The sequence below is a fragment of the Nesoenas mayeri genome (assembly GCF_963082525.1).
Source record: "Nesoenas mayeri genome assembly, chromosome: 23".
Lineage (NCBI taxonomy): Eukaryota > Metazoa > Chordata > Aves > Columbiformes > Columbidae > Nesoenas > Nesoenas mayeri.
In genome coordinates, this window is record NC_137574.1 from 156266 (window position 1) to 170975 (window position 14710).

Here is a 14710-nt window from a genome sequence, read left to right on the forward strand (position 1 = left end):
GCGCGGCGGAGGGGACGGGGGGGCGCGCGGCGGAGGGGACGGGGGGCGCGCGGCGGAGGGGACGGGGGGCGCGCGGCGGAGGGGACGGGGGGCGCGCGGCGGAGGGGACGGGGGGCGCGCGGCGGAGGGGACGGGGGGCGCGCGGCGGAGGGGACGGGGGGCGCGCGGCGGAGGGGACGGGGGGCGCGCGGCGGAGGGGACGGGGGGCGCGCGGCGGAGGGGACGGGGGGCGCGCGGCGGAGGGGACGGGGGGCGCGCGGCGGAGGGGACGGGGGGCGCGCGGCGGAGGGGACGGGGGGCGCGCGGCGGAGGGGACGGGGGGGCGCGCGGCGGAGGGGACGGGGGGCGCGCGGCGGAGGGGACGGGGGGCGCGCGGCGGAGGGGACGGGGGGCGCGCGGCGGAGGGGACGGGAGCGGGGCGGGGACGGGAGGAGCACGGCAGCGCGGGAACGGGGCGACGGGAACGGGGCGGCGGGGACGAGAGGAGCGCGACGGGCATGAGAGGATCGTGGCAGAGACGAGAGTAAGGCGGCGGGGTCTGGAGCGCGGCGGAGGGGACGAGGGTCGCGCGAGGACAAGAGCGGGGCGCCGAGGACGCGAGCAGGGCATCGTGGACGGGAGGGGCGTGGCGGCGGGGACGGGGGGGGGGAGGGGCGGGGCGCCGGGGACGGGGGGGGGGGGCGGGGGACGGGGGGGGGAGGGGCGGGGACGCGAGGGGCGCGGCGGGGACGGGAGCAGAGCGGTGGCGGGGAGGAGAGCAGGTTTACCCCCCACCCCGGGGGCCCCCAGGTCTACCTCCCCTGGGGGGCCCCCAGGTCTACCTCCCCTGGGGGGCCCCCAGGTCTCTCAGCAGTCTCATGGAGTCTCTAAAACACTGGGGAAGGGACAGTCCCCTCCCCTGCCCACAGCTACTCCATCCTAGGTGACTGCACAACCTCTGGCTACGCAGGTTAACAGGTTTACAGATGAACCGTGCACCCCTAGAGCTCCGTCCACCCACCCCTGACTCCACGCCTCCGGGCAGAGCAGCTCCAGCCAACGTTGGCTCCAGCCAACGTGCACAGACAGACCCTCCACACAACGTTATAGACGACACCATGGCAACATCACCAAAAACGCTCTATAACAAGAACGACTCCAAACCAGAGACTGCATCGACCAAAAGAATCTGCAGGGAGGCAGCGGTGAGGCGAGGAGCCTCTACTGCGAGCCCAGAAAATAATAAGAGACGAACATCACAGCCCCATATGAGACGGCGGCGCTGGCGCACGCACACACACAGAGACGGCGGCGCTGGCGCACGCACACACACAGAGACGGCGGCGCTGGCGCACGCACACACACAGAGACGGCGGCGCTGGCGCACGCACACACACAGAGACGGCGGCGCTGGCGCACGCACACACACAGAGACGGCGGCGCTGGCGCACGCACACACACAGAGACGGCGGCGCTGGCGCACGCACACACACAGAGACGGCGGCGCTGGCGCACGCACACACACAGAGACGGCGGCGCTGGCGCACGCACACACACAGAGACGGCGGCGCTGGCGCACGCACACACACAGAGACGGCGGCGCTGGCGCACGCACACACACAGAGACGGCGGCGCTGGCGCACGCACACACACAGAGACGGCGGCGCTGGCGCACGCACACACACAGAGACGGCGGCGCTGGCGCACGCACACACACAGAGACGGCGGCGCTGGCGCACGCACACACACAGAGACGGCGGCGCTGGCGCACGCACACACACAGAGACGGCGGCGCTGGCGCACGCACACACACAGAGACGGCGGCGCTGGCGCACGCACACACACAGAGACGGCGGCGCTGGCGCACGCACACACACAGAGACGGCGGCGCTGGCGCACGCACACAAGGCTGCTGCACGACTAAGAACTTCTTCCCAGCATCTTGAAGGGCCAGTCCCTTAGACTGGATGGGTAGAGAGCAGAGCTGCTGCTGAAGCAGCCCAGAACGATGCCATAAATCACGACTGACCGGAAACATCCGAAATGCAAACACCATCCACACTCTCGGCTGCTGATACAAGAAAACCAGCACCCAATTGGCGCTACGCCAATCGGCACCGGTGTTCCAGATCCCGGGACGGCACCCGAGATGCCTTTCGTGGCCCTTGAACTCAACGAGACCCCAGCATCGTCTGACAGGCGCAAGGCAGGCTTTCCGAACTACACAACAACGCAGACACAGGCTGGAGCTGCCCTGCCCGGCACACGGTGGCATCGCACTGTAAGGTTCTCGGGGCCCTTTACACGCCCAAAGTGGACTGTTCCTGGACGGCCCTTTATCAGAACTTTACCCCTGTCCCTGCGATTCCAGCCCCTTGCCAGCCCCCGTGCCTCCACTTAGCTTTCAGAGGGCCAAGAGACCGAATCCATCTTCAACAGAGGAAAACACCACGTGCACGAACAGCCATCTTCCTGCATCGCCGGGTTCCTCTTCAGCGTCTACAGGAACACCTAGGAAGCAGAGAAACGACCAAACTTAGCTAGAGCCACACAGCACAGCTTCCCTCTGGCGCCACGCACCGTCCCACCTGCTTACGGCACACGCCTCGCCTCCTCCATCGCTCTTCCGTGCCAAGTCATTCCTCTGCATCTGAAATAAAGTTATTCAACAAGTTACCCAGCAGCTCATCAACAGCTTGACCATCCCACAAGTCAGCTTCCTATTTAGGAATCCCACCAGAAGCTCTAATTGAGTTCCAAAAAACACTGGAGAAGGGACTGTCCGCTCCCCTGCCCACGGCTACTCCATCCCAGATGACTGCACAACCTTTGCCTACGCAGGTTAACATGTCCACAGTTAATCGTGGTTTCCTAGAACTCCCGCTCCTGACTCTACACCTCCGGGCAGAGCAGCTCCAGTCAAATGTGCACGTGCACAGACAGATGCTCCACACAATGTTGTAGACGACACAACAGCAACAGCACCAAAAATGCTCCACAACAAAAATGACTCCAAACCAGATACGGCAATGATCAAAATAACCTGCGGGGAGGCAGCGGTGAGGCGAGGAGCCTCTACTGCAACCCCAGAAAAAAAATAAGGGCCCAACATCACAGCCCCTTATGAGACGGCGGCGCAGGCGCAAACGCACAGAGACGGCGGCGCAGGCGCAAACGCACAGAGACGGCGGCGCAGGCGCAAACGCACAGAGACGGCGGCGCAGGCGCAAACGCACAGAGACGGCGGCGCAGGCGCAAACGCACAGAGACGGCGGCGCAACAAAAATGACTCCACACCAGAGATGTCAACAATCAAAGTAAACTGCAGGGAGGCAGCGGTGAGGCAAGGAGCCTCTACTGAAACCCCAGAAAAAAAAAAAGGAGCCGAACGTCACAGCCTCTTATGAGACAGCAGCTCTGGCGCAAACGCACAGAGAAGCTGCTGCAAGACTTAAAACCTTCAAGATGCTAGGAAGAAGTGCCAGTCCCTTAGACTGGATGGGTAGAGAGCAGAGCTGCTGTTGCAGCCCAGAACTACACCATAAAACACAACTGACCAAAAACGTTCAAGATGCAAGAACCGTGCACCCTTTCAGCTGCCGATACAAGAAAAGCAGCAGCCGAATGGCACTACCCCGATCGGCACCGGCTTTCCAGACCCCGGGATGGCGCTTGAAATTATTTTCGTGCCCCTGGAGCGCAATGATACCCCAGGATCGTATGACAGGTGCGAGGCGGGCTTCCTGAACCACACGACAAGAGACGCGGGCTGGAGCTGCCCTGCCCACGCTGGTGTGGCACTGTAAAGTTCCCTGACCCCATTTATCTGCCTAAAGGGGACTGCTCCTGGACTGCCCTTTTCTGCCTGAGAACTTTAAAACCTCCCTGCAGTTCCCAGCCCTCGTGCCTCCACTTAACTTTTAGAGGGCCAAGGGATCAAATCCATCTTCAACAGAGGAAAACACAATGTGGGCTAACGGGGATCTTCCTGCAGTTGTCACTTTCTCCATCATCACCTACAATAAGGAAAGCAAGGACATGTGTACGATTAGGCACCCGAATAATATTTATCGGTAGTAGCCTACGAGTCATTGCTCACCTTGGCTGAGCTCCGGGAGGTACATTTCAATGATCTACCGGGGGCCGCTGCACGATGCAAAGGTCCTGGAAACAAAACACTCTTCTAGGAGAGGAGATTATATTAATAGCTATTAATACAGCAATACAAACCAAAAAACAACACTCCATCTTCATCGTGGTCAGGAATTCCTGGAAAATGCAAAGTACCTGGAACTGAATCAACAAATGAAACATAATGACAAACAACCTTTCTACTACAGCTGCTACTGAACCTTTGCTGCACCCGAAGCTCTTACCTCAAACAGACACCTCTGCTTCTCCTAAGACATCTGCCCACGTAGCTTAAACAGCTCAAAAGCTGCTGACTGCTGAAGGAGCAGCAGAGAACCAGCACTGAAGCTGTCCTGGAGCAGAATGAGCTCCCTACCCGGGGACTGAGGCTCAAATACCCTGAGCCCCGCCCACCCCTTCCCACAATCCCCTGGAAAGGGGAAGGATCAATCACCCCAGGCCCCACCCACCACCCTTATCAAATTACCTGGAATCTCACTTGAAGTGACAGCACCTACACTTTATTACTGCTATTGCATCTACAATGAGACTCAGTATGGATGTCAACTTAGGTTTTCTAGGGAGTAGATAGAAAAGGAGACACAATAAGCAATGCTCCATCTTCATCATGATCAGGAATTACTGGAAAATGCAAAGTACCTGGAACTAAATCAACAAATGAAACATAATGACAAACAACCTTTCTACTACAGCTGCTACTGAACCTTTGCTGCGCCCAAAGCTCTTACCTCAAACAGACACCTCTGCTTCTCCTAAGACGTCTGCCCACATAGCTTAAACAGCTCAAAAGCTCCTGACTGCTGAAGGAGCAGCAGAGAACCAGCACTGAAGGAGTCCTGGAGCTGAATGAGCTCCCTACCCGGGGACTGGGGCTCAAATACCCTGAGCCCCACCCACCCCTTCCCACAACCCCTGGAAAGGGGAGGGATCAATCACCCCAGGCCCCGCCCACCACGTTATCAAATCACCTGGACCCTCACTGGAAATGACAGCACCTGCACTCCTGTCGGGCTCTGTCAGACACTGGTGGTTTTTGTGAAGCCCTGTCAAGATCTCTTGGGGTCTGTCAGACTGTATCAGGCTTCGATGGGCTCTGTAGGGCTCTGTCGACATCTCTTGGGGCCTGTCAGGCTCTATCAGGCTTTGATGGGCTCTGTAGGGCTCTGTCGAGACCTCTTGGGGTCTGTCAGGCTCTACCAGGCTTTGATGGGCTCTGTAGGGCTCTGTCAAAACTTCTTGGGGTCCGTCAGGCTCTATCAGGCTTCGATGGGCTCTATAGGGCTCTGTCGACATCTCTTGGGGCATGTCAGGCTCTATCAAGCTTTGATGGGCTCTGTAGGGCTCTATCGAGACCTCTTGGAGTCTGTCAGGCCCTATCAGGCTTCGATGGGCTCTGTAGGGCTCTGTCGAGACATGTTGAGGCCTGTCAGGCTCTATCAGGCTTTGATGGGCTCTGTAGAGCTGTGTCGAGACCTCTTGGGGCCTGTCAGGCTCTATCAGGCTTCGATGGGCTCTGTAGGGCTCTGTCGAGACCTCTCGGGGTCTGTCAGGCTCTATCAGGTTTCGATGGGCTCTGTAGGGCTGTGTCGAGACCTCTTGGGGTCTGTCAGGCTCTATCAGGCTTCGATGGGCTCTGTAGGGCTGTGTCGAGACCTCTTGGGGTCTGTCAGGCTCTATCAGGCTTCGATGGGCTCTGTAGGGCTCTGTCGAGACCTCTTGGGGTCTGTCAGGCTCTATCAAGCTTTGATGGGCTCTGTAGGGCTCTGTCGAGATCCCTTTGGGTCTGTCAGGCTCTATCAGGCTTCGATGGGCTCTATAGGGCTCTGTCGACATCTCTTGGGGCATGTCAGGCTCTATCAAGCTTTGATGGGCTCTGTAGGGCTCTATCGAGACCTCTTGGAGTCTGTCAGGCCCTATCAGGCTTCGATGGGCTCTGTAGGGCTCTGTCGAGACATGTTGAGGCCTGTCAGGCTCTATCAGGCTTTGATGGGCTCTGTAGAGCTGTGTCGAGACCTCTTGGGGCCTGTCAGGCTCTATCAGGCTTCGATGGGCTCTGTAGGGCTCTGTCGAGACCTCTCGGGGTCTGTCAGGCTCTATCAGGTTTCGATGGGCTCTGTAGGGCTGTGTCGAGACCTCTTGGGGTCTGTCAGGCTCTATCAGGCTTCGATGGGCTCTGTAGGGCTGTGTCGAGACCTCTTGGGGTCTGTCAGGCTCTATCAGGCTTCGATGGGCTCTGTAGGGCTCTGTCGAGACCTCTTGGGGTCTGTCAGGCTCTATCAAGCTTTGATGGGCTCTGTAGGGCTCTGTCGAGATCCCTTTGGGTCTGTCAGGCTCTATCAGGCTTCAATGGGCTCTGTAGGGCTCTGTCGAGACCTGTTGGGCTCTGCTGAGCCTGTCAAGATTTCTCAGGCTCTGTTGAGGTCCCCAGGAATCTGTCATACACATTGAGGCTCTGTCAGGAACTGACAAGATTTGTCAGGCCCTGACGTGTCCTGTTGGGCTCTGTCAAGCTTTGTCGGGCTCTGTGAGGATCCGTCACACTCTCTCGGGCCCTGTCGGGCTTTGTTCAGGCAGTGTCGAGACCTGTCGGACTTTCTCAAGCTCTCTCGGGCCCTGTCTGGCTCTGTTGGTCTTTTGTGAGCTTTGTCTGCCCCTGTCATACTGTAGGGTACATGGCTCAGCAGGGGAGGGGAAGGAGTTGTAGGTCTGTAGGCCACACCCCCTGCAGGGAGCCCACCAATGGGGGTGGAAGTGTGGGTCAAGGGGGAGGAGCCCAGCTGGGAGGGTGCTTGGAAAGGGGGTGGGGACTGGTTGGGGCACACCCCTCCGGGAAGGCACATTGGGGAGAGCTTGGGAGGGGGTGGGGTTGGCAGTGGCCCCGCCCACACTTTCAGCCTCACCCTCAACCCTAAACCCCACCCCCAAATCCCTCACTGGAAATGGAACAAACCACATGCTTAAGGTTTTTTTTACATTATTTAATTTTATTGGGTGAGAATTGGCCCCAAAACCAGGTTAAAAATCCCCCAGCATGGCCCTGCGGGAGTAATGTCAGGATGACAGCGGCACAGCGCTGCCCTTTTCCAAGATGGCCATCAGGGGTAAACAGAGTCACAGGTCCCACCACCCACCTTGGGCCCCATGCCAAAATGGCCGCCCTAGGCAGCCCCCCCCAGCCATCTTAGATTCCCAGCAGGGTGGAGCCCAGCAGCCATGCTGTCCTCATTTTCTGTTGCGCACGGGGCCCCGTGCAGCATCGCAATCCAGGACGTCTGGTGGGCCGAGGGGACCCAGGACTGTGGATCTATGGGCAGAATGCAGGAGCTGTGGGGTGCTACATATCAATGGGGCCTGCTGGAACTATATGGTGCTGCAGAGCACAGCTGTGGATGTATAGGGCAGCCCGGATGTGTGGGGCGCTGTGGGGCACTGCTGTGGGTCTATGGGGCAGGGTGCAGGAGCTACAGTGTGCGGTGGCGCAGCATTGCTGGCCTATGGGCTAGTGGGAAGACGCTATGGTGTTTTCTGGGACATTGCTGTTGATCCATAGGGCAGAGGAACTGTGGGGTTCTGTGGGGTTACACTGTGGGTCTATAGGGCAGAGTGAACAAGATATGGGGTGCTGTGGGACAGCACTGTGGGTCTATGGGGAAGAATAGAGTCACTATGGGGTGCTGTGGGGTACTGCTGTGGATGTATGGGGCAGAGTACAGGAGCTATATGGGGCTGTGGGGCACTACTGTGGATGTATGGGGCAAAGTACAGGAGCTATACGGTGCTGTAGTGCAGTACTGGGCATTTATGGGACAGAGTGCAGGAGGAATGGGGTGTTGTGGGGCAGTACTGTGGATCTATGGGGCAGTGGAGGATGTCTGGGGGGCTGTGGGGCAGTGTTGTGGGTCTATGAGGCAGAGTGTAGGAGCTATGGGGCGTTGTGGGGCAGTACTGTGGGTGTATAGGTTGTTCAAATGTAGCTACCTGCTGGAACAAGATAAGGACTCAGCAAAACAAGTAGATTCAATGTGTATCACGCTAAAGCCATTTATTACAGAAACAAGTCTCCTTATATATGTAACTGTATTCCAATCATGTGTCCACGCTCCAAGCATGGATTCGCTAAATGAGTATCGTGGGCTGTCCATGCGCTGGAGTCTCGCTGATGATACGTCCGGTGATTCACAGCATGCCAGGACCCCGGTGATTGAGGAACGCCCCTCTTTCTCACAGCAGATTCTATTCTCAGCTCCCCGAAACGGTCTTGAGGTTCCTTTGAGCCTGCCTAATTCAGCAACAGATCTTTATCTATCAAAACCCCTCCACACTTCCCCCTTTCTTTTCCTGAGTTAGTCAGGCCCCCTAAACCGCACGGTGCATCATTTTTGAAATATACTGCAACATAGAACCACGTGATTAACAACATAATTACAATTACATATAATGCAGTTAAACCTTACTTAGTAAGATCAAACTACTACGTGCCTGTTCTTAGAACCTTAATTCTACTATGACCACCTTATTAACACACTATTTTAATAGATTCAAAATAACCAGAGAAGTTAATACAATATATTCTCTTAAATTCCTAAAAGATTTATAACTGCGCAGTTTATAGGGTAACATACTGTAGCAGAATGCAACCCCCCCTCGCTCCCCCTCCCTCCTTCAGCATGGAGGGGTGGGCACATCTCCTCTCTTTCTCTGCTACTCGAGGCTAATGGCTTCTTTTGTTTGGCCCCGGAGCACCCTGGCCAGGGGCCATTAGCAGAGCCGCTGGGCGCCCACGCCCAGGGTGGGGGATGTTTTTGGGAGGCTTCGGGGGCACCTACAGCCAGTGTGGGGGGTGCAGAGGAGCTTTAACAATGCCTACAGTCAGGTCTGATCAAATTACAAAAACGGGATTCTCGTCGAAACTCCGCCCATTATCGCGAGTTTCTCGGAGCACGAGCTTAGCCACTGCCGCCAGGAGCCATGGCCCCCACAGCTCCCCGGGATGGAGACTCTGCTTGCCTCGCCGCCACGGCTGCGATTATATTTATACTTTTCGTGCACATATGCACGTATAACTTTCCGTGCTCCATATGAGCGTGTGTAAAATTAATTCTCGCAGGATTGCGAGTATATTTATACTTACCGCGCACATATGCACGTGTAACTTCCCGTGCACAGTTGCATGCGTACTTTAAATTACTTCCTCGCACAATCGCGAATGTATTTTCCTCTCGTGCTTCCACGTAAGCACGTGTAATATTCCGTGCACATTTGTACGTGTAAGTAAATTAACTCTCGCAGGATTGCGAGTGTATTATAAATTTACCCTCACGGAATCGCGACTGTACACTTTCCGTACTCACTACGAGTACGCGTATCTCTTTAAAAATAATCCTGCTATTGGCTTGCGCAAGTGGGTTCTTCTCTGGGACTCAGGGACGACTCCGGCATTGTTTTGAGTGAAGCCACGTGCATGCACTCTGTGGACCGCCTGTTGTAGTGGTTGCTGCCCCTAAATAAGTTTCCTCAACTGATATCCAAACCTTTATTTAAGTCACTTTTGGAATGCTAAAACCCTGTTTCTCACAGGTTTAATAAAAGTTGTTTTGGACCCTGTTGTCCCTTAAATTAACCTCGGGGTAATATTCTGTGACACATACTTAATACCATCAGTATATACTAATAATTGAATTAATATCTTAAAAGTTATCTCAACCTATTTAAAAGATGAATAGCTTAACTTTAATATCCCTTCTAAAACTTTATCAGTTGCTACCCTTAGATTACTATGGTAGGGATATCTCATAATTTTCCCTTATCTATGCATTGACTATCTAATCATAATATCACCCTTTTGGATCTCCTGCTGATTGTTCAAATTGCCATTCTCCACAGAAGGTACGCCACCTGCTTGCTAATAGGCTTCTAGACCACTAGGTCTGTGAGCATCTGTAACACTGAACTGGGATCCATGGTTTACATCTGAAACAGTCCTCACAACTTATCTCCCTCCTGTCCATCTGCATCCGTTGAATCTTTGTTGAATCCACTTCAATCCTCAGCCTGTAATGACACAAACATAAACTTTTCCCCAGGTTATCAATTGATGTGGCCTTTTTTATTGACTAGTGATTTGACCATAACTAATGTAGGTTCTTTCTGATTTAGCATGGTTTTGGGTCATACTTGCAAAGTATTTCATCGCATAAAATGCTTTTGACAATTGGTTTTGTGGTACTTCCCCTACTTCCCCCCCTTTTTAAAAAAACAAAGTTCAGAACCAGATATGTGCGTTGGACCTTGACTACGTACTCAAAATCACAAATCGAATTTAGAGGTTCCTCCTTAAAAAGCTCTAAGTAATTCAAAGCTGTGCCAAGTTCTGCTAATTGGGTTGAACCTTCAATAATTTTTACAGAATGACGCCAATTGTTATCTTCACACCAAACCACTACAGCTTTATGAGACTTCCCAGAACCATCGACAAAAACTTTGCAAGTATGTAGGATCAGACCAAATACAAGTATGGCCTATGACCTGATGTTAAAGACTTGCAGGTTCTGCAGCAATTTACATTTAGGCATGCCAAAAGCTGTGCTGTTAAGAAAACCAGCTAGTGCAATTTATAAAGACATAGATTACAAATTAAAAAAAAAAAAAAATCAGAATTTCACAAATGGTACATATATGACAAAAGGATCATGGCCTATTAAGACTTAAATTCATTCCCTGCATTTTCTTGATCAGAGTGACAATTGGTATATAACAGTCGGTGTATCAGTTTGCTAGCAATCTCATCATACTGTCCCACAATAGCCACAGGTTGTTTCTATGTTGTAGCTACAAATAGACAAATCTGCAAATCCAATCGAATGCAGTCAGCCTGTAAGGTTGTCATAAATTCACTCCTCAAAGTTTCCTACTCCATTTTGGCTGTCATATTTATTGGATATTGTTTTCCCTTACCGGATCGAAGTCCTGTTTCAGTTCTATCAGTGTAGTGTTTGCTTTATCGAGACATTGGCTGTTAATACTAGTGGAAATACAGCATTTGAAATTTCCTTGGAGATTTCTCACTTGCAGCAAGCAGATCTGCGCCATCCTAGCAGCTTCTTGTAGGCCATGCAACTAAACAGAATTCTCAGAAAACATTATTAGAGCTTACAATTTACTTAACAAATCTCAACCCAAGAGAGGTATAGGACTTTCTGGCAACTACAAGAATTCATGTATTAAAACCTTGTTCCAAATTTGGCATGCTATTGGTCTCAAAAAATGGCCTTTCTTTTGTTCCCTCCCATGACCTCAAACACTAGCATGGTGAATTTACTAAGAAGTCTCTTACAACTAATTACCACAGAATAAGTCTATCAACAAATTTTTTGTTTGATTTCTCAGTTTCATTAGAACTACGGGTCTGCTAAGGATACCTTTAAACTTCACCCTCAGACAGCTCCATTCAGTATTACATCGCTACAGTGGGGGGGAGAGAGAACCCCCCTTTCGCCGCTTTAAAAGCGGGCAGCCAGGTTTTTTTTGTTTGGTTGGTTTTTTGTTTTTGTTTTTTTTTTTTTTTAGATTGTCTTTCTCTTCTCGCTGCAGTTCAGATATAACCAAGGTCATGCAGCTGGCATAATGGCTGGTATGAGGTGGGAGGCTCTGGGAAACTCCTCAGTCACAATGAGCTGCACACAGGCCTGGGATGTTTTGGTCTTTTGTTTACCCATTTCATTCCAACCATAATACATTTTATATGCAATTTGCTCAGCAATAGCTACATTCCTTAGCTACATTTACCTTTTACAATCTAGAGATGTCAAAAAACAGTATAAACCAGTATAATAAACATCAATCCATTATTCTATTTTCCTAGATCCAAATGAGTTAATATTCTAGCAACTTTTAAATACAACCTCTTCCAAATTCACATCTATCATAGCATTTTAACAATTTAAATGCTTTTCTAACAATATAAGCAATTACTCTAATGTGTAAGGATGCATCCTAAGGGGGAGCAAGGTGGAATTTTAGCAGTGGAACCGGTTCCCATTTTGTAATTATCTCCCCAAACAAGATTCTTTTGGTACCAAATATGAATATGCAAACTAAAATACTGAGCTCAGATGCGAAAACCAAATACCCAGTTCAAATATGCAGACGGAACACACTCACAGTAATTTAAGACAATATCTCAATTTTTGCATTGCACCTTTGGGCCACTCACTGCTCATCCAGGTGGAGGCGCCTCTGGGTCTCCCTGACAAAACAGGTCAGTGCGGCTCGAGCCCCATCAGCCCCCCCCCGGCCGCTGCAGCAAGCTGGACTGGGCAAGGCCTTCTTTGTTTATATTTTGTTTTGTTTATTTGTTTGCTTTGGTTTTTTTAGTGTCTCATCTGATGCGCTACAGCTGTTATTCCAAAAACAGGATTCTTTACATGGTGTGCATACGGAAAAGCCAAATCCAGCACACCGAGATGAGACACAGCCTGTCACAGAGTTGCGCAAGTCTGAATGCTAAAATAAAGGTAGCATGCTGGAGAGAAAGTCTCTATCGGTCTCTATGGCCGTTCTCCCTGTGTGCCCAGCACTCCATGCTCACCTTGCCCGAGGAGCTGCAATGCCGATACCCAGCTTTCCTCTCCTCTTCACACCTAGGACACAGAGAAACGGCCAAGCTCAGTGAGAGCCACACGGCACAGCTTCCCTCTGGCGCCACGCACCAACCCACCTGCTTACGGCGCATGCCTCGCCTGCTCCATCGCTCTTCCGGGCCAAGTTGTCCCTCTGCATTTGAAATCAAAGTATTCAACGAGTCACCCAGATGCTCATCAACAGCTTGCCCATCCCACAGGTCTGCTTTCTATTCAGGAATCCCACAAGAAGCTCTAATTGAGTCTCTAAAATACTGGGGAACGGACTGTCCGCTCCCCTGCCCACAGCTACTCCATCCCAGATGACTGCACAACCCGTGCCTATGCAGGTTAACATGTCCACAGATTAACCATGGACTCCTAGAACTCCTGCTCCTGACTCTACACCTCCAGGCAGAGCAGCTCCAGCCAAATGTGCACGTGCACAGACAGACGCACCTCAGAACATTATAGACACCACATCAACAGCACCAAAACCGCTCTATAACAAGAACGACTCCAAACCAGAGACAATATGGATCAAAAGGACCTGCAGGGAGGCAGCGGTGAGGCGAGGAGCCTCTACTGCAACCCCAGGAAAAAAAAATAAGAGCCGAACATCACGGCCCCTTATGAGACGGCGGCGCTGCCGCACACACACACAGAGACGGCGGCGCTGGCGCACACACACGAGGCTGCTGCAAGACTAAGAACTTCTTCCCAGCATCTCGAAGTGCCAGTCCCTCAGACTGGATGGGTAGAGAGCACAGCTGCCGGCACAGCCCAGGACAACGCCACAAACACAACAGACCAGAAACACCCAAAACGCAATAACCCTCCACGCTTTCGGCTGCTGATACAAGAAAACCAGCACCCAATTGGTGCTATGCCAATCGGCACCGGCGTTCCAGATCCAGGGACGGCACCCGAGATGCCTTTCGTGCCCCTCGAACTCAACGAGACCCCAGCATCGTCTGACAGGCGCAAGGCAGGCTTTCCGAACTACACAACAACGCAGACACAGGCTGGAGCTGCCCTGCCCGGCACACGCTGGCATCGCACTGTAAGGTTCTCAGGGCCCTTTACCCACTCAAAGGGGACGGTTCCTGGACAGTCCTTTCCCTTATCAGAACTCTACCCCCGGCCCTGCCATTCAAAGCCCCTTGCCAGCCCTCGTGCCTCCACTTAGCTTTCAGAGGGCCAAGAGACTGAATCCATCTTCAGAGGAAAATGCCACGTGCGCGAACGGCCGTCCTCCTGCATCGCCGGGTTCCTCTTCAGCGTCTACGGGAACACGAGAAAACACACGCTCGCTAAGCCGTGCCGGCACACGGTGCCGTGGGGTAAACGCCTACCCCTTCCGCAACACCCACCTCCTGCTAAGTTCCACGGCGTTCTGTTCGGCGCGTCGTGCCGCGGGCGCGGTCACAAACCCCCATCGCTGGTGACGCCTAAGACGGCGAGAAGCAAAAGACCTGTAGCGCCTAGAACGAGTCCCCAGCCCCACGCTCCTCCTCGCCCCTAGCCCGGCTCACCGCAAATGCTCCTCCGAGTCCAAAGGGCCCACAAAAAGCCTGCAAAGAGAGAAGGAAACGCTGAACCCAGTCACCGGGCAATAGCGGGCTCCTCCACGCCCTCCGCCGCCTCACCTTCTCGGCTGCCGGCCGGCGTGCGCCTTCGCCCCTCCGAGCTCGTCTGCGGCACCTGCAAAACCAGAGGCACGTGCTCAGACGCCGCCCGAAAACACAGCCTACCCGCAGACGGTCCCATCTCGCCCTCCCTTACTTGGGCCGCTCACCCACCTGGGTGCCCTTGCTTTTGCCTGCCACGCTGTTGACCACGAAGACTTTCGGCTACCACCTGTAAAACGCAACCAAAGGACGCTCAGATCTGCACCAGCAACACGGAACCTGAAACCAGCTGCTGCCTCAGCCCAGCGCTCCGTGCTCACCTTGCCCGAG

The 14710-nt window shown here is 53.5% G+C and overlaps 1 long non-coding RNA gene across 1 annotated transcript; it reads right to left on the reverse strand.

Moving 5' to 3' along the window:
* Nucleotides 1–14119: 14119 nt before the first annotated feature.
* Nucleotides 14120–14602, reverse strand: LOC308048808. Its single transcript, XR_013923180.1, has 4 exons — nt 14552–14602; nt 14399–14453; nt 14285–14323; nt 14120–14200 (listed from the first exon to the last, which is right to left on the reverse strand). It is a non-coding gene; the product is annotated as an uncharacterized lncRNA (long non-coding RNA).
* Between the last annotated feature and the right edge of the window lie 108 nt (nt 14603–14710).